Source organism: Garra rufa, chromosome 7, assembly GCF_049309525.1.
Source record: "Garra rufa chromosome 7, GarRuf1.0, whole genome shotgun sequence".
Taxonomy (NCBI): Eukaryota; Metazoa; Chordata; class Actinopteri; order Cypriniformes; family Cyprinidae; genus Garra; species Garra rufa.
In genome coordinates, this window is record NC_133367.1 from 46,844,527 (window position 1) to 46,864,190 (window position 19,664).

At 44.4% G+C, this 19,664-nt stretch overlaps 7 non-coding genes and 1 pseudogene across 7 annotated transcripts; 6 read left to right on the forward strand and 2 right to left on the reverse strand.

Annotated features, from left to right (window-relative positions):
• Positions 1 to 19,664, forward strand: part of LOC141338198 (uncharacterized) — a 73,900-nt pseudogene that overhangs the window by 37,498 nt on the left and 16,738 nt on the right.
• LOC141339442 (U4 spliceosomal RNA) lies at positions 14,702 to 14,842 on the forward strand. The gene has a single exon (XR_012356032.1). It is a non-coding gene; the product is annotated as a U4 spliceosomal RNA (small nuclear RNA).
• On the reverse strand, positions 15,350 to 15,431 carry trnas-gcu (transfer RNA serine (anticodon GCU)). The gene has a single exon. It is a non-coding gene; the product is annotated as a tRNA-Ser (tRNA).
• Positions 16,459 to 16,531, forward strand: trnak-cuu (transfer RNA lysine (anticodon CUU)). The gene has a single exon. It is a non-coding gene; the product is annotated as a tRNA-Lys (tRNA).
• trnan-guu (transfer RNA asparagine (anticodon GUU)) lies at positions 16,721 to 16,794 on the forward strand. The gene has a single exon. It is a non-coding gene; the product is annotated as a tRNA-Asn (tRNA).
• On the forward strand, positions 17,360 to 17,500 carry LOC141339444 (U4 spliceosomal RNA). Its single transcript, XR_012356034.1, has one exon. It is a non-coding gene; the product is annotated as a U4 spliceosomal RNA (small nuclear RNA).
• trnas-gcu (transfer RNA serine (anticodon GCU)) lies at positions 18,008 to 18,089 on the reverse strand. Its single transcript has one exon. It is a non-coding gene; the product is annotated as a tRNA-Ser (tRNA).
• Positions 18,581 to 18,721, forward strand: LOC141339441 (U4 spliceosomal RNA). The gene has a single exon (XR_012356031.1). It is a non-coding gene; the product is annotated as a U4 spliceosomal RNA (small nuclear RNA).

Genomic DNA, 19,664 nt, shown 5'->3' on the forward strand with positions numbered 1-19,664 from the left:
GTGTTGCTATGCAGTTTCTAAGGTACCCGGGGTGGTTGCTATGGCCGTTGCTAGGGTACCTGGGGTGGTTGCTAGGGCCGTTGCTAGGGTACCCAGGGTGGTTGCTAAGGTGTTGCTATGCGGTTGCTAGGGTACCCGGGGTGGTTGCTAGGGTGTTGCTATGCAGTTGCTAGGGTACCCGGGATGGTTGCTAGGGTGTTGCTATGCGGTTGCTATGGTACTCGAGGTGGTTGCTAGGGCCGTTGCTAGGGTACCCGGGGTGGTTGCTAGGGTGTTGATATGCAGTTGCTAGGGTACCCGGGATGGTTGCTAGGGTGTTGCTATGCGGTTGCTATGGTACTCGAGGTGGTTGCTAGGGCCGTTGCTAGGGTACCCGGGGTGGTTGCTAGGGTGTTGATATGCGGTTGCTAGGGTACCCGGGGTGGTTGCTAGGGCCGTTGCTAGGGTACCCGGGGTGGTTGCTAGGGTGTTGCTATGCGGTTGCTAGGGTACCCGGGGTGGTTGCTAGGGCCGTTGCTAGGGTACCCGGGGTGGTTGCTAGGGTGTTGCTATGCGGTTGCTAGGGTACCCGGGGTGGTTGCTAGGGCCGTTGCTAGGGTACCCAGGGTGGTTGCTAAGGTGTTGCTATGTGGTTGCTAGGGTACCTGGGGTGGTTGCCAGGGTGTTGCTATGTGGTTGCTAGGGTACTCGGAGTGGTTGCTAGGGCAGTTGCTAGGGTACCCAGGGTGGTTGCTGGGGTACTTGGGTGGTTACTAGGGCCGTTTCTATGCGGTTGCTAGGGTACCCGGGTGGTTGCTAGGGCCGTTGCTAAGGTACCCGGGCTAGTTGCTAGGGCATTGGTAGGCAGTTGCTAGTTGTCAAAGATCATTACTATGGAGTGTTATAGAGGTCTTTGCCTGATTAGCCCTTAGCTAATTGCTATTAGCATTCAGCCATTGAGTGCTAGCATGTGTACCATGTCGAGAGTTAGCTAGCATGAGTCAAAAGTAGAAACTCCCATGTCTATGCGACATTCTGATACAAAGATATTGGTCTTGCTAATTGGTTGCTAGGGTACTCAGTTTGGTTGCTAGGGAGTGGCCAATAACAACACTGTAAAGTGTAGTTGCCAGTATGAGTGATATAAACCAACCCCCATGTCTCTGTGACATTCAGGTCTAAAGATATGCCTGTGTGGCTTTGGGTTGCTAGGGTACTCTCTTTGGTTGCTAGGGAGTGGCCAATGACGACACTGTAAAGTGTAGTTGCCAGTATGAGTGATATAAACCAACCCCCATGTCTCTGTGACATTCAGGTCTAAAGATATGCCTGTGTGGCTTTGGGTTGCTAGGGTACTGTGTTTGGTTGCTAGGGAGTGTCAATGTTGATTGGTGATTGGGCATTTGCTGCCCCAACTCAAAGGAGTCCGCCCCCATGTCTCTATGATACTCTGATCCAGAGATATGCATCTGGGCCCTTATAACGGAAGTCTATGGGATCAGTTGCTAGGGTGCCCTAAATGGTTGCTAGGGCGTGGCTTGACACCTTCATGATGATCCGGAGAGTCTGATTGGCCATCTGAGTAAAATGAGCCCGCCTCCATGTCTCTAGGCCAATGTGATGCTGAGTTATGGCCAATGCAAAATGTCTATGGACTTCACCATAGTAAAGAAAAAACCCTCGCCATGTATTTGAATAGGGCAAATTTGGGGGGCTGTAGCGCCCCAGGGGTACAACATATACCCCATTGCGAAATGATCCTGAGAGTCTGATTGGTTGTCTGAGTAAAATGAGCCCACCCCCATGTCTCTAGGCCAATGTGATGCAGAGTTACGCTCAATACAAATGTCTATGGAAACTACCATAGTAGGAAAAAAAAATTATTTCATGGGCGATCCCTCACCATGTATTTGAATGGGGCCACTTTGGGGGACTGTAGCCCCCCAGGGGTCCAACTTATTCCCCTTTGCGAGGTGGGGTCTCGCACAGCTTGATAGCGTCTCCAAATGTGGCAAATTTTGTGTTTGTACGAAATTCGCACCCGGAGCCACGTTCCGTCAAAGTTTGCCGCAATGCATTGTCAATACGATTTTTAGGGCCGCTTTTGCCCCCCGTGTGATGTCATCGTACCCCCGATCGCTTATAAAAGTCATAGCACACCGAATCTATATAGGACGCATGATTTGACGCCCGTTTCGAGGGTCTAGGACAAAAACTGCGGGACTAGTTACGCGCCAAAGTTTGTACGGAAGAAAAATAATTATTATAACTAGATATGTACATTTCCTGAAGAAAATGTGAGTGGTGCTTGCAGTGGCAAAACTCGGCCCTCGGTTGCTAGGGTGTTGATATGCAGTTGCTATGGCACCCATGATGGTTGCTAGGGCCGTTGCTATGGTACCCGGGGTGGTTGCTAGGGTGTTGCTATGCGGTTGCTAGGGTACCCAGGGTGGTTGCTAGGGTGACGCTATGCGGTTGCTAGGGTACCCAGGATGGTTGCTAGGGTGTTGCTATGCGGTTGCTAGGGTACCCGGGGTGGTTGCTAGGGTGTTGCTATGCGGTTGCTAGGGTACCCGGGGTGGTTGCTAGGGCCGTTGCTAGGGTACCCAGGGTGGTTGCTAAGGTGTTGCTATGTGGTTGCTAGGGTATCTGGGGTGGTTGCTAGGGTGTTGCTATGTGGTTTCTAGGGTACCCAGGGTGGTTGCTAGGGTGTTGCTATGCGGTTGCTAGGGTACCCGGGGTGGTTGCTAGGGCCGTTGCTAGGGTACCCGGGGTGGTTGCTAGGGTGTTGCTATGCGGTTGCTAGGGTACCCGGGGTGGTTGCTAGGGCCGTTACTAGGGTAAACAGGGTGGTTGCTAAGGTGTTGCTATCTGGATGCTAGGGTACCTGGGGTGGTTGCTAGGGTGTTGCTATGTGGTTGCTAGGGTACTCGGAGTGGTTGCTAGTGTAGTTGCTAGGGTACCCAGGGTGGTTGCTGGGGTACTTGGGTGGTTACTAGGGCCGTTTCTATGCGGTTGCTAGGGTACTTGGGTGGTTGCTAGGGCCGTTGCTAAGGTACCCGGGGTAGTTGCTAGGGTATTGGTAGGCAGTTGCTATTTGTCAAAGATCATTACTATGGAGTGTTATAGAGGTCTTTGCCTGATTAGCCCTTAGCTAATTGCTATTAGCATGCAGCCATTGAGTGCTAGCATGTGTAGCATGTTGAGAGTTTGCTAGCATGAGTCAAAAGTAGCAACTCCCATGTCTATGCGACATTCTGATACAAAGATATAGGTCTTGCTAATTGGTTGCTAGGGTACTCTGTTTGGTTGCTAGGGAGTGGCCAATGACGACACTGTAAAGTGTAGTTGCCAGTATGAGTGATATAAACCAACCCCCATGTCTCTGTGACATTCAGGTCTGAAGATATGCCTGTGTGGCTTTGGGTTGCTAGGGTACTCTGTTTGGTTGCTAGGGAGTGTCAATGTTGATTGGTGATTGGGCGTTTGCTGCCCCGACTCAAAGGAGTCCGCCCCCATGTCTCTATGACACTCTGATCCAGAGATATGCATCTGGGCCCTTATAATGGAAGTCTATGGGATCAGTTGCTAGGGTGCCCTAAATGGTTGCTAGGGCGTGGCTTGACACCTTCATGATAATCCGGAGAGTCTGATTGGCCATCTGAGTAAAATGAACCCGCCTCCATGTCTCTAGGCCAATGTGATGCTGAGTTATGCCCAATGCAAAATCCCTATGTAAATTACAATGGGTTTTCATGGGACGTCGCTTACCATAGAAAGTCAATGGGGCAAATTTGGAGAGCTCTTGCACCCCAGGGGTACAACTTTTACCCCATTGCGAGGAGTCTTCTCGCACAGCTTGATAGCCTCTCCAGATGTGGCGAATCACGTGTTTCTACGAAATTCTTGCTTGGCGCTACGTCCCGTCAAAATTCGTCCCAATGCGTTGTCTATGGGATTTTGGGGCCGAATTTTTACCCCAGGTGACATCATCGTACCCCTGATCGCTTATAAAAGTCGGGGATTTACATTCCCGTATTGGCCGCACAATTTGACGCCCATTTCGAGGGTCTACGACAAAAATTGCGGGACGAGGGGCGCGCCAAAATTTGAATGAAAGAGGGGCATTTGCGCCCCAGTGGTACAACTTACACCCCATTGCGAGATGTGTTCTTGCACAGCTTGACAGCCTCTCCAGTTGTGGTGAATCACGTGTTTCTACGAAATTCTGGGTCTGCGCTACGTCCCGTTAAAGTTGGCCGTAATGCATTGTCGTTGTAAATTTTGGGGTGGTTTTTTGCCCCGTGTGACATCATCGTACCCCCGATCCCTTATAAAAGTCATAGCACACCGAGTCTATATAGGACGCACGATTTGACGCCCGTTTCGAGGGTCTACGACAAAAACTGCGGGACTAGTTACGCGCCGAAATGTGTACGGAAGAATAAAAAGAAGAAGAATAATAACTAGATATGTACATTTCCTGAAGAAAATGTGAGTGGTGCTTGCAGTGGCAAAACTCGGCCCTCGGTTGCTAGGGTGATGTAAATGTTTGCTAGGGTGTGGCAGTGAAGGTCATAGGTCACTACTTATAGGCCGAGGTCAAACCCACAAACCTCTATGACTTTCTGATCCAAAGATATGTTCTCACAAATTGTATGGCAATGTTAGTCTATCTGAGATTTTACCCAAATTTCTCGCCCGCTTTACGATAATCGTACAACCTATCGCTTCAAAAATTCATAGCACACCTCTCCTCAATAAGCCGGTCGATTTGAGACCTCATTCATGGGTCTATGACAAACAGTGTGGGACGAGTTACACGTCGAAGTACTTTTGGGCCTGAATGAACATTCTGCCAATGAAAGTCAATGGGATATTTTTGCCCACTTTTTCGTGCGCTGTTTGAACATCGTAGCTCCAATCGCTCCTAAAAGTCAAAGCACACTTCTCCTCAATAAGCCGCAACATTTGACACCTCATTCATGGGTCTACGGCAAATGGTGCCGGACAAATTACGCACCGAAGTTCCAATAGGCCTGTGTGTGTGTGTGTGTGTGTGTGAGAAAAGTGACAGTTGAGATTCAAATTCACAGACATTCTGCCATTGTAAATCAATGGGATTTTTTAGCCCGCTCTTTCCTCCGCTGTGAGAACACCGTAGGTCCGATCGCTTAGAAAAGTCATAGCACACCTCTCCTCAATGAGCCGGTCGATTTGACACCTCATTCATGGATCTACGACAAACGGTGCGGGAGGAGTAGCGCGCCGAAGCTTTGTCAGGGCGAACAGTAATAGTAATACTAGATATGTACATTTTCTGAAGAAAATGTGTGTGGTGCTTGCGGTGGCAAAACTCAGCCCTAGGGTGTTGATATACAGTTGCTACGGCACCCAGGATGGTTGCTAGGGCCGTTGCTAGGGTACCCAGGGTGGTTGCTAGGGTGTTGCTCTGCGGTTGCTAGGGTACCCGGGTTGGTTGCTAGGGTGTTGCTATGCGGTTGCTAGGGTACCCGGGGTGGTTGCTAGGGCCGTTACTAGGGTACCCAGGTATGTTGCTATGCGGTTGCTAGGGTACCCAGGGTGGTTGCTAGGGTGTTGCTATGCGGTTGCTAGGGTACCCAGGTTGGTTGCTAGAGTGTTGCTATGGTACCCAGGGTTGTTGCTAAGGTGTTGCTATGCGGTTGCTAGGGTACCCAGGGTGGTTGCTAGGGTGTTGCTATGCGGTTGCTAGGGTACCCGGGGTGGTTGCTAGGGCCGTTGCTAGGGTACCCAGGGTGGTTGCTAAGGTGTTTCTATGCGGTTGCTAGGGTACCCAGGGTGGTTGCTAGGGTGTTGCTATGCAGTTGCTAGGGTAACCAGGGTGGTTGCTAGGGTGTTGCTATGCAGTTGCTAGGGTAACCAGGGTGGTTGCTAGGGTGTTGCTATGCAGTTGCTAGGGTAACCAGGGTGGTTGCTAAGGTGTTGCTATGCGGTTGCTATGGTACTTGGGTGGTTGCTAGGGCCGTTGCTAAGGTACCGGGGTAGTTGCTAGGGCATTGGAAGGCAGTTGCTATATGTCAAAGATCATTACTATGGAGTGTTATAGAGGTCTTTGATTGATTAGCCCTTAGCTAATTGCTATTAGCATGCAGCCATTGAGTGCTAGCATGTGTAGCATGTTGAGAGTTTGCTAGCATGAGTCAAAAGTAGCAACTCCCATATCTATGCGACATTCTAATACAAAGATATAGGTCTTGCTAATTGGTTGCTAGGGTACCCTGTTTGGTTGCTAGGGAGTGGCCAATGACGACACTGTAAAGTGTAGTTGCAAGAATGAGTGACATAAACCAACCCCCATGTCTCTGTAACATTCAGGTCTAAAGATATGCCTGTGTGGCTTCGGGTTGCTAGGGTACTCTGTTTGGTTGCTAGGGAGTGGCCAATGACGACACTGTAAAGTGTAGTTGCCAGTATGAGTGATATAAACCAACCCCCATGTCTCTGTGACATTCAGGTCTGAAGATATGCCTGTGTGGCTTTGGGTTGCTAGGGTACTCTGTTTGGTTGCTAGGGAGTGGCCAATGACGACACTGTAAAGTGTAGTTGCCAGTATGAGTGATATAAACCAACCCCCATGTCTCTGTGACATTCAGGTGTGAAGATATGCCTGTGTGGCTTTGGGTTGCTAGGGTACTCTGTTTGGTTGCTAGGGAGTGGGCAATGACGACACTGTAAAGTGTAGTTGCCAGTATGAGTGATATAAACCTACTCCCATGTCTCTGTGACATTCAGGTCTGAAGATATGCCTGTGTGGCTTTGGGTTGCTAGGGTACTCTGTTTGGTTGCTAGGGAGTGTCAATGTTGATTGGTGATTGGGAGTTTGCTGCCCCGACTCAAAGGAGTCCGCCCCCATGTCTCTATGATACTCTGATCCAGAGATATGCATCTGTGCCCTTATAATGGAAGTCTATAGGATCAGTTGCTAGGGTGCCCTAAATGGTTGCTAGGGCGTGGCTTGACATCTTCATGATGATCCGTAGAGTCTGATTGGCCATCTGAGTAAAATGAGCCCGCCTCCATGTCTCTAGGCCAATGTGATGCTGAGTTATGCCCAATGAAAAATCCCTATGTAAATTACAATGGGTTTTCATGGGACGTCCCTTACCATAGAAAGTCAATGGGGCAAATTTGGAGAGTTCTTGCACCCCATGGGTACAACTTTTACCCCATTGTGAGGAGTCTTCTCGCACAGCTTGATAGCCTCCCCAGATGTGGCGAATCACGTGTTTCTACGAAATTCTTGCTTGGCGCTACGTCCCGTCAAAATTCGCCCCAGTGCGTTGTCTATGGGATTTTGGGGCCGAATTATTACCCCAGGTGACATCATCGTACCCCTGATCGCTTATAAAAGTCGGGGATCTACATTCCCGTATTGTCCACACAATTTGACGCCCATTTCGAGGGTCTACGACAAAAATTGCGGGACGAGGGGCGTGCCAAAATTTGAATGAAAGAGGGGCATTTGCGCCCCAGGGGTACAACTTATACCCCATTGCGAGATGTGTTCTTGCACAGCTTGACAGCCTCTCCAGTTGTAGTGAATCACGTGTTTCTACGAAATTCTGGGTCTGCGCTATGTCCCGTTAAAGTTGGCCGTAATGCATTGTCGTTGTAAATTTTGGGGTGGTTTTTTGCCCCGTGTGACATCATTGTACCCCCGATCCCTTATAAAAGTCATAGCACACCGAGTCTATATAGGACGCACGATTTGACGCCCGTTTCGAGGGTCTACGACAAAAACTGCGGGACTAGTTACGCGCCGAAATGTGTACGGAATCTAGTATAATAATAAAAATAATAATAATAAGTATGTGAGATAATAATAGTGATGCTTTGCCTATGGCAAGCACCACTAATAAGTATGTGAGATAGTAATAGTGATGCTTTGCCTATGGCAAGCACCACTAATAACATTTAAAAAATTTAAATATATGAAGGTACACACACACACACCATGGGTAAAAGACATACAAAAAATAATTTTTTGGTTTGTTAATTTTTGCTTAATTTGTTTACAGAAAGGAAACTCAAATGGCAAAAAGTGACATTATATCTCTTCTTTTATTTTATAAAACACAATGTATCAAACTAATAAAAACAGACCTTTATACAGTGATGCATTATTATTAAGACAATAAGTGTTTAAAGTTGATTCTACAGCTAAGATATCGCATCGGCAATATATCGGCAAAATAAGAACAATTTACACATATTCATTCCGTTCAAAAGTTTTCACCCTCCAACTCTTAATGCATTATTTCTTCTTCTGGAGCATCACTGAGTGTTTGAACCTTCTGTAATAGTTGCATATGAGTCCCTCAACTGTCCTCAGTGTGAAAAGATAAATCTCAAAATGATACAGTCATTTTTGGAAAGGGTTCAAATACACAAAAATGCTGAAAACCCAATGAATTTGTGGAACCTAAAGGATTTTTCTGAAGAACAGCAGGCAGTTGAACTGTTCAGGACAAACAAGGGACTCATGAAAAACCATCACAAAACATGAAAACAGTCGTGGCTCATCCAGGAAGCGACACACAGTTTTAACATTCAAAGGTATGTAAACTTTTGAACAGGGTCATTTGTATAAATTCAGTTCCTATTTTGTCTTGTGAAGTATATATAAACATCTGTTGTGTGAAATAGCTTTTTAAGGACAGTATTAATTAAAAAATAACACACAGTTTTCATGATCCCTTTTATTTACCTAAAATTACTAACACGTATTCTGGAAGGTGTATGTAAACTTTGGCTTCAACTGTACCTATATCAATGTAATAAAAACGTGCCAGAGTTCACATATTGACGTTTTATAATAAACACTTCATACATATACAGGTCCTTTTCAAACAATTAGCATATTGTGATAAAGTTCATTATTTTCTGTAATGTACTGATAAACATTACACTCAAAATAATAAATCGTTGGTGTAACTTAATATAATTATGACACACATTTCCACGCATTTGAATTATGTTATCTCAGCTTAATCAAGGCAAATAGAACCCATAAGCAAAAATCATCTTCAGCCAATGAGGTCAAATTATTATTGTTTTAATTGTCTTCTGAATTTAACTTGTACACAATTTTGTCTTGTTGAGCCAATTAATTGAAACCACTTAAATTTAAACAACCAGAAATATTTTAACTGAACGACCTATTTGTCTTTTAAACCAGCTTTTAATTACTGAGATTTCTGGAAAAATTTACTTACAAAGCAAATACTCAATGTGAATGTCTCAAATCTTTCTTTATTCAGTGTTCAAAGTGAAACAAAAAACAGCAATTACCGGTCAGTACTAACCTACAATTTCAAGACAGATCAAAAATACAGTATTTCCAGAGTCAGTTTAAAGCAACTACAGCAGTAGTTATAAGGTTTCAGGCAGGTTGACAAATATTTTTAGTCAAATAATGAAAAACTATAGAGGAGAAACAATATTGCTATTGTATGCAATTTAATACAATGAAAATCAACCACTTTTAATGCAGATTTGGCAATTACTGCACCCAAGGGAAAAAACACCAATTTATGCTTGGTGTTGTGCTACAAAAGTCTAGAAATAAAACTAAGAAACCAACCACTGTCCAAAAAAATTAAAAGAGGATTACCAATACTGATATTGCATGTAACCAAATTAAATGACTAGACAACAGGAGAAAAAAAAGTCAATTTCTGCTCAGTGTTGAGCTACAACAAAATGGATCAAGGACAACTTACTCCAACATCTTGTACTTCAGGGAATGCACTTTTGGTGAAAGTCTGTGTTCATCCAGGTTGAAGAACACTTTCTGGATTACCTCGAATGTACATATTTGTATGTCTTATATATAGATGACTTTTAAGGCTATTCCATGTTTGGAAAGCACACGGGCAACTCGCATAACAACATGGATAGCGCTGATTTCTGCCATAATGACCATGGCATAATGACCATGTTTTATCAATTTGTACCTGTTAGACTCTCATGCTCCACACTCCTTACAAAGCCACATTCAGATAGCTGGAAGAAAACCAAGCACTTCTCCGCACAGGCTAAGTGGGTTTTGCGAGCTCCGGAAACATCTTTCAAAACAGCCTGTTAGTACGTGCGATTCTAATCCCTAACCCTAACCCTTGCTTTTACAACCGTGATCCCGCGGCAGCAGCTGCGCAATGTCTGTCTCTGTGGCGCTTGATCGTCTGTTTCCGCGGCCGTCTCCTCGTCCAATCGCCGATCTCGCCGTCCATTGTGAGAATGGACGAGAGCCAATCGCGTCGCTCGCCGTCCATTGTGAGAATGGATGAGAGCCAATCGCGTCGCTCGCCGTCCATTGTGAGAATGGACGAGAGCCAATCGCGTCGCTCGCCGTCCATTGTGAGAATGGATGAGAGCCAATCGCGTCGCTCGAGCTCCATTGTTGAGAGCCACTCACCGCGCTTAGTTTCATTCTAAGTCAGGTTCAAAAATCAGACGAACGGAATATAGGATAACTTTTCAAAGTAAGTAATACATGTTTTCTTCTTTCTTTCTCTCTGTTTACAATGTTCTCAATTGGTAACTCGTTACGTTTTCGTCCGTCATTCATTCGTGTTTTGTGTTCACAAACTTTTGACTCGCGAATTGCCCATAATGAAACACTGTTTAAATGAAATCTAACGTTCTAAAATCTATTTACACGTTCTTAAGTTCGATTTAAATGGGGGGAAAACGCGTTTCAGCTGTAAGTGCAGTCATTTCTTATGACAATTTACCTTGTTTTTACTATAGTGAATCGTAGTAACCATGTTGTGTTTTTGGCTGATCGATTACAACTGTATGAACACAGTCTTACTATGAATGAAAATCTGAATGAACAGCAACAACAAAAAACGTTGTGCTTGTGTTTGTCGTCATTTACCATGGCTTTACTATAGTGAAAGTGTAGTAATCATGTTTTCTTTTCACGACTTGCCTATAATCTCACATATTAAACACAATTGTGCCTGTAATCGTACTTATTAAACTCAGTTTACTCGTTCTTTAAGTGTAAACACAGTCTTACTATAAATAAACAAGTAATTTACCATGCTTTTACTATAGTGAAGTAATCATGTTTTGTTTCCATGATTTGCCTATAATCTCACATATAAAACACCATTTGCCTGTAGTTTTGCATAGTAAACACATCTATTCTATTTAAAGTTTGATTTGGATTTAAAAAATATGTTTAGTTGTGGACATTATCATTTCTAATTAACATTTAATGTGATTTTGCTATGTGTGAATGTAGTAATCAAGTTTTGTGTTTGCAGATGGATTACTATTTATATAAACACAGATGCAAATAATAATTTAAATGAAAATGCAATGTTATATAGACATCCCTTACAAAAATTAACCATGGTTTAAGTAAAGTGTACTTACTATGTTTTTTGTTTTTGTTTTTTGTTTTTTCTCTCAGATTGATTATCATATGTATAACCACAGCTTTTAACTAACAATGTACTTTATTTTACATTGTCATTAATACGTGCTATATGTAGTTACTATAGTAATAACAGTAAATTATGCATAATTGGATGCAACTAACTGTAAACCAAACAAAACAATAATCGTATCCCTATCGTAACTGCATGTAGTAATTTCATTTTCAAATATTTATATGTATAATTGTAGTTAAATGTTAAAAAGTTTAAATAAATGTGTAACCTTGTTTTGCTTTATTAGCAATAAAATAATGTTTAATTGTTGTAATGGATGCCATTATTTAGTCAGCTTGAATATATATTGTTGTATCATTATAAAAAAATTAAAAACATTTGTGTAGTTGTCCAATACCTGCAAAATGCACATTACTAACTATTATTTCCCTATTATATTTAGATGAGCACTAAGCCAAAGAGCCACAAGGTCATGGGTGAAGGCGAGTGGATGGCCAGGTTCAGGACTTTTGCCAGCTCTGGGGTTTTGTCCGTCTGGAGGCAACAGACCAGCGCCACGGCAGCGGAAGTGGTACAACCTCTACAAGAAGGTAAAGTTACCTGTCTCTCATTGTAGAATATGAATGTGTACATTATTTGTCAAACATTTTTACACGTGACTGTGTTTAATGTTTTTGAAAGAAGTGCCTTTTGCTCATTCAGCCTGCATTTATTTGATCCAAAATATAGAAAAAAACAGCAATATAATTTGTACTGCATATTTGTATTTATTTTTTAATGAAAACTGATACGTTTTGCAGAATTCATTGATGATGAAAAAGTTAAAAACAACAGAATTAATTTCTTAAATTTTTTTTTTTTTGAACAGGACTGTATATTGTTACAGAAGATTTTCTATTTGATTTCTAATGCTGTTCTTTATATAACTTTTTAATGATTTCTAAAATGATTGCTAAATATATTCAGCGTTGATGACAGGAATAAATTAAATTTAAAGTACATGTAACTGTAAATTTAAACTGTATTAACATTTTATAATATTATTGATGTTTTTTGTATTTTTTATTTAATAAATGCAGGACTGATGAGCATAAGACACTTCTTTCAAAAACATTAAAAATAGTAATGTGTCCAAACTTTTGACTAATCCTGTATTTGCGTGTTTTATTTATTATTATTTTTTCATAGGAGAGCTGCTTGGTGTTGACTACCTCCTGAGTCAGACTGGACAGCCCCTGGTAGTGGACCCTGACTCAGAAGAGACAGAGAACATGCTGGAGGATGTGGATGAAGGCGAGGATGAAGAAGACGAGCTTTTTGACTGAAGTTAACAAAAAAAAAAACATCTAGAAAAATATATATATATATTTATTTGTTTTGGGTTTTTTGTCCCACTTCACTGAACTCATAATGTTGTTCATTTCATTTTTTTCTTTTTGTTTGTATTTTTCTCACAGGCTTTGCATAGTGCTTGTGTGCTGGACAAAGTGGACAGCCTTGCGGAGTATCTTGTGGAGCTCAGGAATCAGCCATCTCTGGGTCTCACCAACCAGCAGGTCAGTTTCTCTTCTTGATCTGTCATATGTTAACACTACCACTTGTTTTGTTTTCTCATTTGCCTTGTATCATATGCTCTCTCTGCTTAGGTGAGCAATATAGTTGGCAGAACCTGCTGGATTATGATAAGAAGAGAGTGATGTTTGCTGCCAGACACCAGAGCAGGCTGGACACAGGGTCACTCCAGGGGTGAAGAGCGTGAAGAGGCATACATTCACCACCACTGCCCCACTTGCCCAGTTGCTGATAGAGACCATTTCAAGCTCTGTGCCATCCATAAGAGTCCAAAAAAGAAAGGGGATAAAGTTTTATTTATGTGCATTGTTTTCTGCTTTCTGTTCTTTTGAACTTGCAATGAATGCACTAGTGCCATGGACATTAAGACAGTTTTATTTAATAGTATAGTTTGGTTTTCTGTTCTTTAGTACTTGCAAAACATGCACAGGACAGGAGTCATTAATATTTTAAAGTTTTATTCATTTGTATTGTTTTGTGCTTTCTGTTCTTTTCACTTGCAGTTAATGCACAAGAGCCATGGACATTGGACGGTTTTGTTTATATGTATAGTTCTGTTTTCTGTTCTTTTGCACTTGCAAATTATTATTAAGAGGTAATATTCTGTTTCTGCACATGCAACATAACTACAAGAATAAAAATGTAAAAAAAAAAAAGAATAATGAATAATTGGCTTTGACTGATTGAAAAATAAAAGTTTGGTCATGATCAAATAACTCTTTTTGTTTGTCATTGTTACAGTATCATTAAACAGTTATACGCCCTTTTAAAAATGTTGATAAATTTGGGGATGATTTAATACATAAATGTACAATTTTTTGTACTATAAGTTTTAGAACATAACTACAGCCGAAAATATATTTAAAGTGCAAAAACTTTGAATAAAATATCAATAATCAGTAATATAAATCTAATAAAATATTAATTTGTCATTTCAAAAATGATTTCATTCATTTGGACATTATTTATGTGATAATTACTGATAAATAAAACATTCAGTAAACACTTCAATCTTTGGCAACACTGTAATATGAACTAGGAAGCTTGTGATCATCCTTACCCCCATATAAATCAATCAATCGGTTAGCGCGTTCGGCTGTTAACCGAAAGGTTGGTGGTTCGAGCCCACCCAGGGACGCGTGAAATGCCGGAGTTTTGCACTAACGCCTATGCCATTCTTAGGGTTGCGAGGCACAGCTTTCTCAGGGCGTTTATCCTGTGCCCCTTCAATAAGCTGGCTTGTTTTAAAAGAAGTTATCGGCAGGTGTTTGGTGAACATTTTCACCATCTCGAGTTTGCTGTGGCATGTGGATGCATTCTTTACTAATGATCTGTCTCTGGGGCTCATCTAGTTGACATGGTATCCGCTGACATTCGGCTGTAGGTGCTGATCCACCATCTGCTCATGGTACGGACTGGATCCGGGGGACTGCAGTGACCATCTGATCTGAATACAGAATGGATCTGGTGGCTACGGTGAACTCAGAATAAGAAGAAACAGACTAACTTTAATGCAGATGCAAAAGTTCCATGTTTTCACAAAGTCAGATTGGAGAGGATCTGGTTTTCACAGTCTTGCGTCGATGGCCGTCTAGGTAAAGAGGTCTTCACTGATGATCTGTCCCTGGGGCTCATCCAGCTTGTTACCAACTTGTCGGTTCACATCCACGTAGGTCCACCGAAAGGTCACGACCGTCACCGGTGTTCTATCGCAGAGGCAATATTGTAGCCTATGTGGTTTATCTGAGCCGTGGTTATTGCCGGTTGAAAAATTTACCCAATACCCCACCGGGATGACTTGAAATGCAGTCAGCTTCGGCAATATTTGCCAGTCTCTTTGGAGGCTTGTTGAGAAAGATAGTCTTGCTTCGTTTTGTTTCCTTTTATTGGCGTGGCTGGTTGTTGGTCCTCGTCAAAGAGGTGTCAACTGATCATAGCGTGCCGGAGCCAGAAGACTTGTTCTTTTGTCAATATGTTCTCTAGACTTTGCTGCAGGTATCATTAAACTACAGCACAATTACAGCTCGCCGTTACCCATCGTAAACAGGTTGGGCCTGTCTGTTCCGGTGGGCTCTCAGTGGTGCTAAAGCATCAAATGAAGAGAATGGGATTCGAACCCACACAAACCAAGGCGCGCCAAGCACAACGGATTAGCCTTGCATCGCCTTAACCACTCGACCACCACGGCATTTTGCGTGGCCCTTTTATTTAACACTCCCGGTTCAGACCATCAGCTCATTAGTAGAGCGCCCAGTGAACTGAACTGAGTGTGTCAGATAAGGAAGACACACAAAAAGTGCAGAGTGGGGTCCCCAGGACCTGGACTGAGGATCACTGCTAAAGGAACCGAACGACGAGGATGGGATTCGAACCCACGCGTGCAGAGCACAATGGATTAGCAGTCCATCGCCTTAACCACTCGGCCACCTCGTCATTTCACGCAGCATGCTTTATTTAGCACTCCTGATTCAGATCATCAGCCCATTAGTAGAGAACTCAAAGAACTGGACTGAGTGTGTTAGATAAGGAGGAGACACAAAAAGTCCAGCATGGGGTGCCCAGGACCTGGGTTAAGGTCCAGTGCTAAAGGAGCCGAACTGCAAGGATGGGATTCGAACCACTGTGCAGAGCACAATGGATTAACGGTCCATCGCCTTAAACACTCGGCCACCCCGCCGCCGCCTTGCTGACGGGGAGAGGCCATGCTGCGGACCTTTTCAGCTGCTGCTGCTGTGCTTTCAGCAGGCTGTTTTGAGCACAGAGGGAATAGTAAATGAGCCGTCTTTTGCACACCTCTAACCTGTTCCGTAGAAACACGGTGCAGCAACCCGTGCCAGGAGACTGTTTGTGCGGCAGTTTAAAGCTTGCTACCACCTTGTCGGTTCACATCCACGTAGGTGCACCAAAAGGTCACGACCGCTGCCGGTGTTCTTTCGCTGAGGCAATATTGTAGCCTATGAGCCTATATTTAAGGGCCTGTTTTCCACTGAGGCCCTGCGCCAAACTCCCTATGAGACACAATCGAACCTTAGTAGTAACCTCCGATCACGGCTGAATGTGGATTCTGCTCGGACGACGGGGCACCGGTACATCCTTTGTAGCTTTAGCTTATTAGCCAAACGCTACACCAGTTTGCCATTTCCCATGAAATCATCCTTGATTTCCATAAAAAGGTGCCCCAAATTGGTGGAAAATCACATCTCAACCATACGCTGTCCAAAGCATTGAACCGCCTTCACGCGGCAAAACAGAACATGTTGTTGGCCCGCACTGCTGGGTCAAACTGCGCTTCCCAAAAACAGATCGGGTCAAAACTGACAGAAGAAAACTCTAAGCCTGCTCTAAGCCCTACCCACGGGACGGCTCGACAGTCCTGCACAACGCGAGAGCCTCCGTTTCGCCTGTGTAATTTGGGTGCCGATTAAAACTGCATCCGACCCGGTGAAGACACCCACGACCAGCCCGGCTAGCTCAGTCGGTAGAGCATGAGACTCTTAATCTCAGGGTCGTGGGTTCGAGCCCCACGTTGGGCAGCTCTGTTTACTCTCTTTCTTCCCAACAGTGTGGCGTGGCTCCAGCTTGCCCATTTGCCGCACAGGCTGAGCGTATTTTGTGAGCTCAGGAAACATCTTTCAAAAAAGCGATTCTAATTCTAATCCCTAACCCTAACCCTAAGCCTTGCTTTTACAACCGCGATCCGGCAGCAGCAGGCACCAACGGCCGTCTCTGTGGCGCAATCGGTTAGCGCGTTCGGCTGTTAACCGAAAGGTTGGTGGTTCGAGCCCACCCAGGGACGCGTGAAATGCCGGAGTTTTGCACTAACGCCTATGCCATTCTTAGGGTTGCGAGGCACAGCTTTCTCAGGGCGTTTATCCTGTGCCCCTTCAATAAGCTGGCTTGTTTTAAAAGAAGTTATCGGCAGGTGTTTGGTGAACATTTTCACCATCTCGAGTTTGCTGTGGCATGTGGATGCATTCTTTACTAATGATCTGTCTCTGGGGCTCATCTAGTTGACATGGTATCCGCTGACATTCGGCTGTAGGTGCTGATCCACCATCTGCTCATGGTACGGACTGGATCCGGGGGACTGCAGTGACCATCTGATCTGAATACAGAATGGATCTGGTGGCTACGGTGAACTCAGAATAAGAAGAAACAGACTAACTTTAATGCAGATGCAAAAGTTCCATGTTTTCACAAAGTCAGATTGGAGAGGATCTGGTTTTCACAGTCTTGCGTCGATGGCCGTCTAGGTAAAGAGGTCTTCACCGATGATCTGTCCCTGGGGCTCATCCAGCTTGTTACCAACTTGTCGGTTCACATCCACGTAGGTCCACCGAAAGGTCACGACCATCACCGGTGTTCTATCGCAGAGGCAATATTGTAGCCTATGTGGTTTATCTGAGCCGTGGTTATTGCCGGTTGAAAAATTTACCCAATACCCCACCGGGATGACTTGAAATGCAGTCAGCTTCGGCAATATTTGCCAGTCTCTTTGGAGGCTTGTTGAGAAAGATAGTCTTGCTTCGTTTTGTTTCCTTTTATTGGCGTGGCTGGTTGTTGGTCCTCGTCAAAGAGGTGTCAACTGATCATAGCGTGCCGGAGCCAGAAGACTTGTTCTTTTGTCAATATGTTCTCTAGACTTTGCTGCAGGTATCATTAAACTACAGCACAATTACAGCTCGCCGTTACCCATCGTAAACAGGTTGGGCCTGTCTGTTCCGGTGGGCTCTCAGTGGTGCTAAAGCATCAAATGAAGAGAATGGGATTCGAACCCACACAAACCAAGGCGCGCCAAGCACAACGGATTAGCCTTGCATCGCCTTAACCACTCGACCACCACGGCATTTTGCGTGGCCCTTTTATTTAACACTCCCGGTTCAGACCATCAGCTCATTAGTAGAGCGCCCAGTGAACTGAACTGAGTGTGTCAGATAAGGAAGACACACAAAAAGTGCAGAGTGGGGTCCCCAGGACCTGGACTGAGGATCACTGCTAAAGGAACCGAACGACGAGGATGGGATTCGAACCCACGCGTGCAGAGCACAATGGATTAGCAGTCCATCGCCTTAACCACTCGGCCACCTCGTCATTTTACGTAGCATGCTTTATTTAGCACTCCTGATTCAGATCATCAGCCCATTAGTAGAGAACTCAAAGAACTGGACTGAGTGTGTTAGATAAGGAGGAGACACAAAAAGTCCAGCATGGGGTGCCCAGGACCTGGGTTAAGGTCCAGTGCTAAAGGAGCCGAACGGCAAGGATGGGATTCGAACCACTGTGCAGAGCACAATGGATTAACGGTCCATCGCCTTAAACACTCGGCCACCCCGCCGCCTTGCTGACGGGGAGAGGCCATGCTGCGGACCTTTTCAGCTGCTGCTGCTGTGCTTTCAGCAGGCTGTTTTGAGCACAGAGGGAATAGTGAATGAGCCGTCTTTTGCACACCTCTAACCTGTTCCGTAGAAACACGGTGCAGCAACCCGTGCCAGGAGACTGTTTGTGCGGCAGTTTAAAGCTTGCTACCACCTTGTCGGTTCACATCCACGTAGGTGCACCAAAAGGTCACGACCGCTGCCGGCATTCTTTCGCAGAGGCAATATTGTAGCCTATGAGGTTTATCCGAGGCGCGATCATGGCTGGTTGAAAACTTTACCCAATACCCCGCCAGGATGACTTGAAATACAGTCAGCTTTGGCAATTTTTGCCAGCCTCTCTGGAGGCTTAGAGTTTTGTTGAGAAATGTAGCCTTGTTTCGTTTAGGTTTTTTTTTCCACGTCAAAAAGGAGTCTGCTGATGATAGAGCGCCAGGGCCAGGAGGCTTGTTGTTTGGTCAGTACGTTCTCAAGACAGGACTGCAGTTTATCATTAAACTGCAGCGCAATTACAGCTCACCGTTACCCATCGTAAACAGGTTGGGCCTGTCTGGTCCGGTGGGCTCTCAGTGGCGCTAAAGCTTCCAATGCGTGTCGAGCACAATGCATTAGCCTTCCACCGCCTTAACCACTGGACCACGTCGTCATCTTGCGTGGTTTCTTTATTTAACACTCCTGATTCATGTGCATGTGGATGCATTCTTCGTCTTTTGTTCCAGCCGCCAAGGGCCTGTTTTCCACTGAGGCCCTGCGCCAAACTCCCTATGAGACACAATCGAACCTTAGTAGTAACCTCCGATCACGGCCGAATGTGGATTCTGCTCGGACGACGGGGCACCGGTACATCCTGACTCTGACTGTGCTGAGACTAGCAGCTGACCCTGAAATTGAGCTTAGGTTTATTTTGCTTTCTGTTCTTCATCTTAATCAGGACAAACACACAGAGAGAGAGAGGGAAACTCCTGCTGGAGCAACGTCCATGAAGATGGAGATTATTAAAGAGGAGACTGAAGACATCAGGATTGAAGAGGTGTTCAGTCTGAAACATGAAGATACTGAAGAACAAACAAACACTGCGTTTATTAAAGATGAGAGAGAAGATATAAAGATTGAAGAGGTGTTCAGTCTGAAACAAGAAGATACTGAAGAACAAACAAACACTGCGTTTATTAAAGATGAGAGAGAAGATATAAAGATTGAAGAGGTGTTCAGTCTGAAACAAGAAGATACTGAGGAACAAACAAACACTGCGTTTAATGATGTTTCTTAAAGCAAAGTTCGGGAGGAGCAC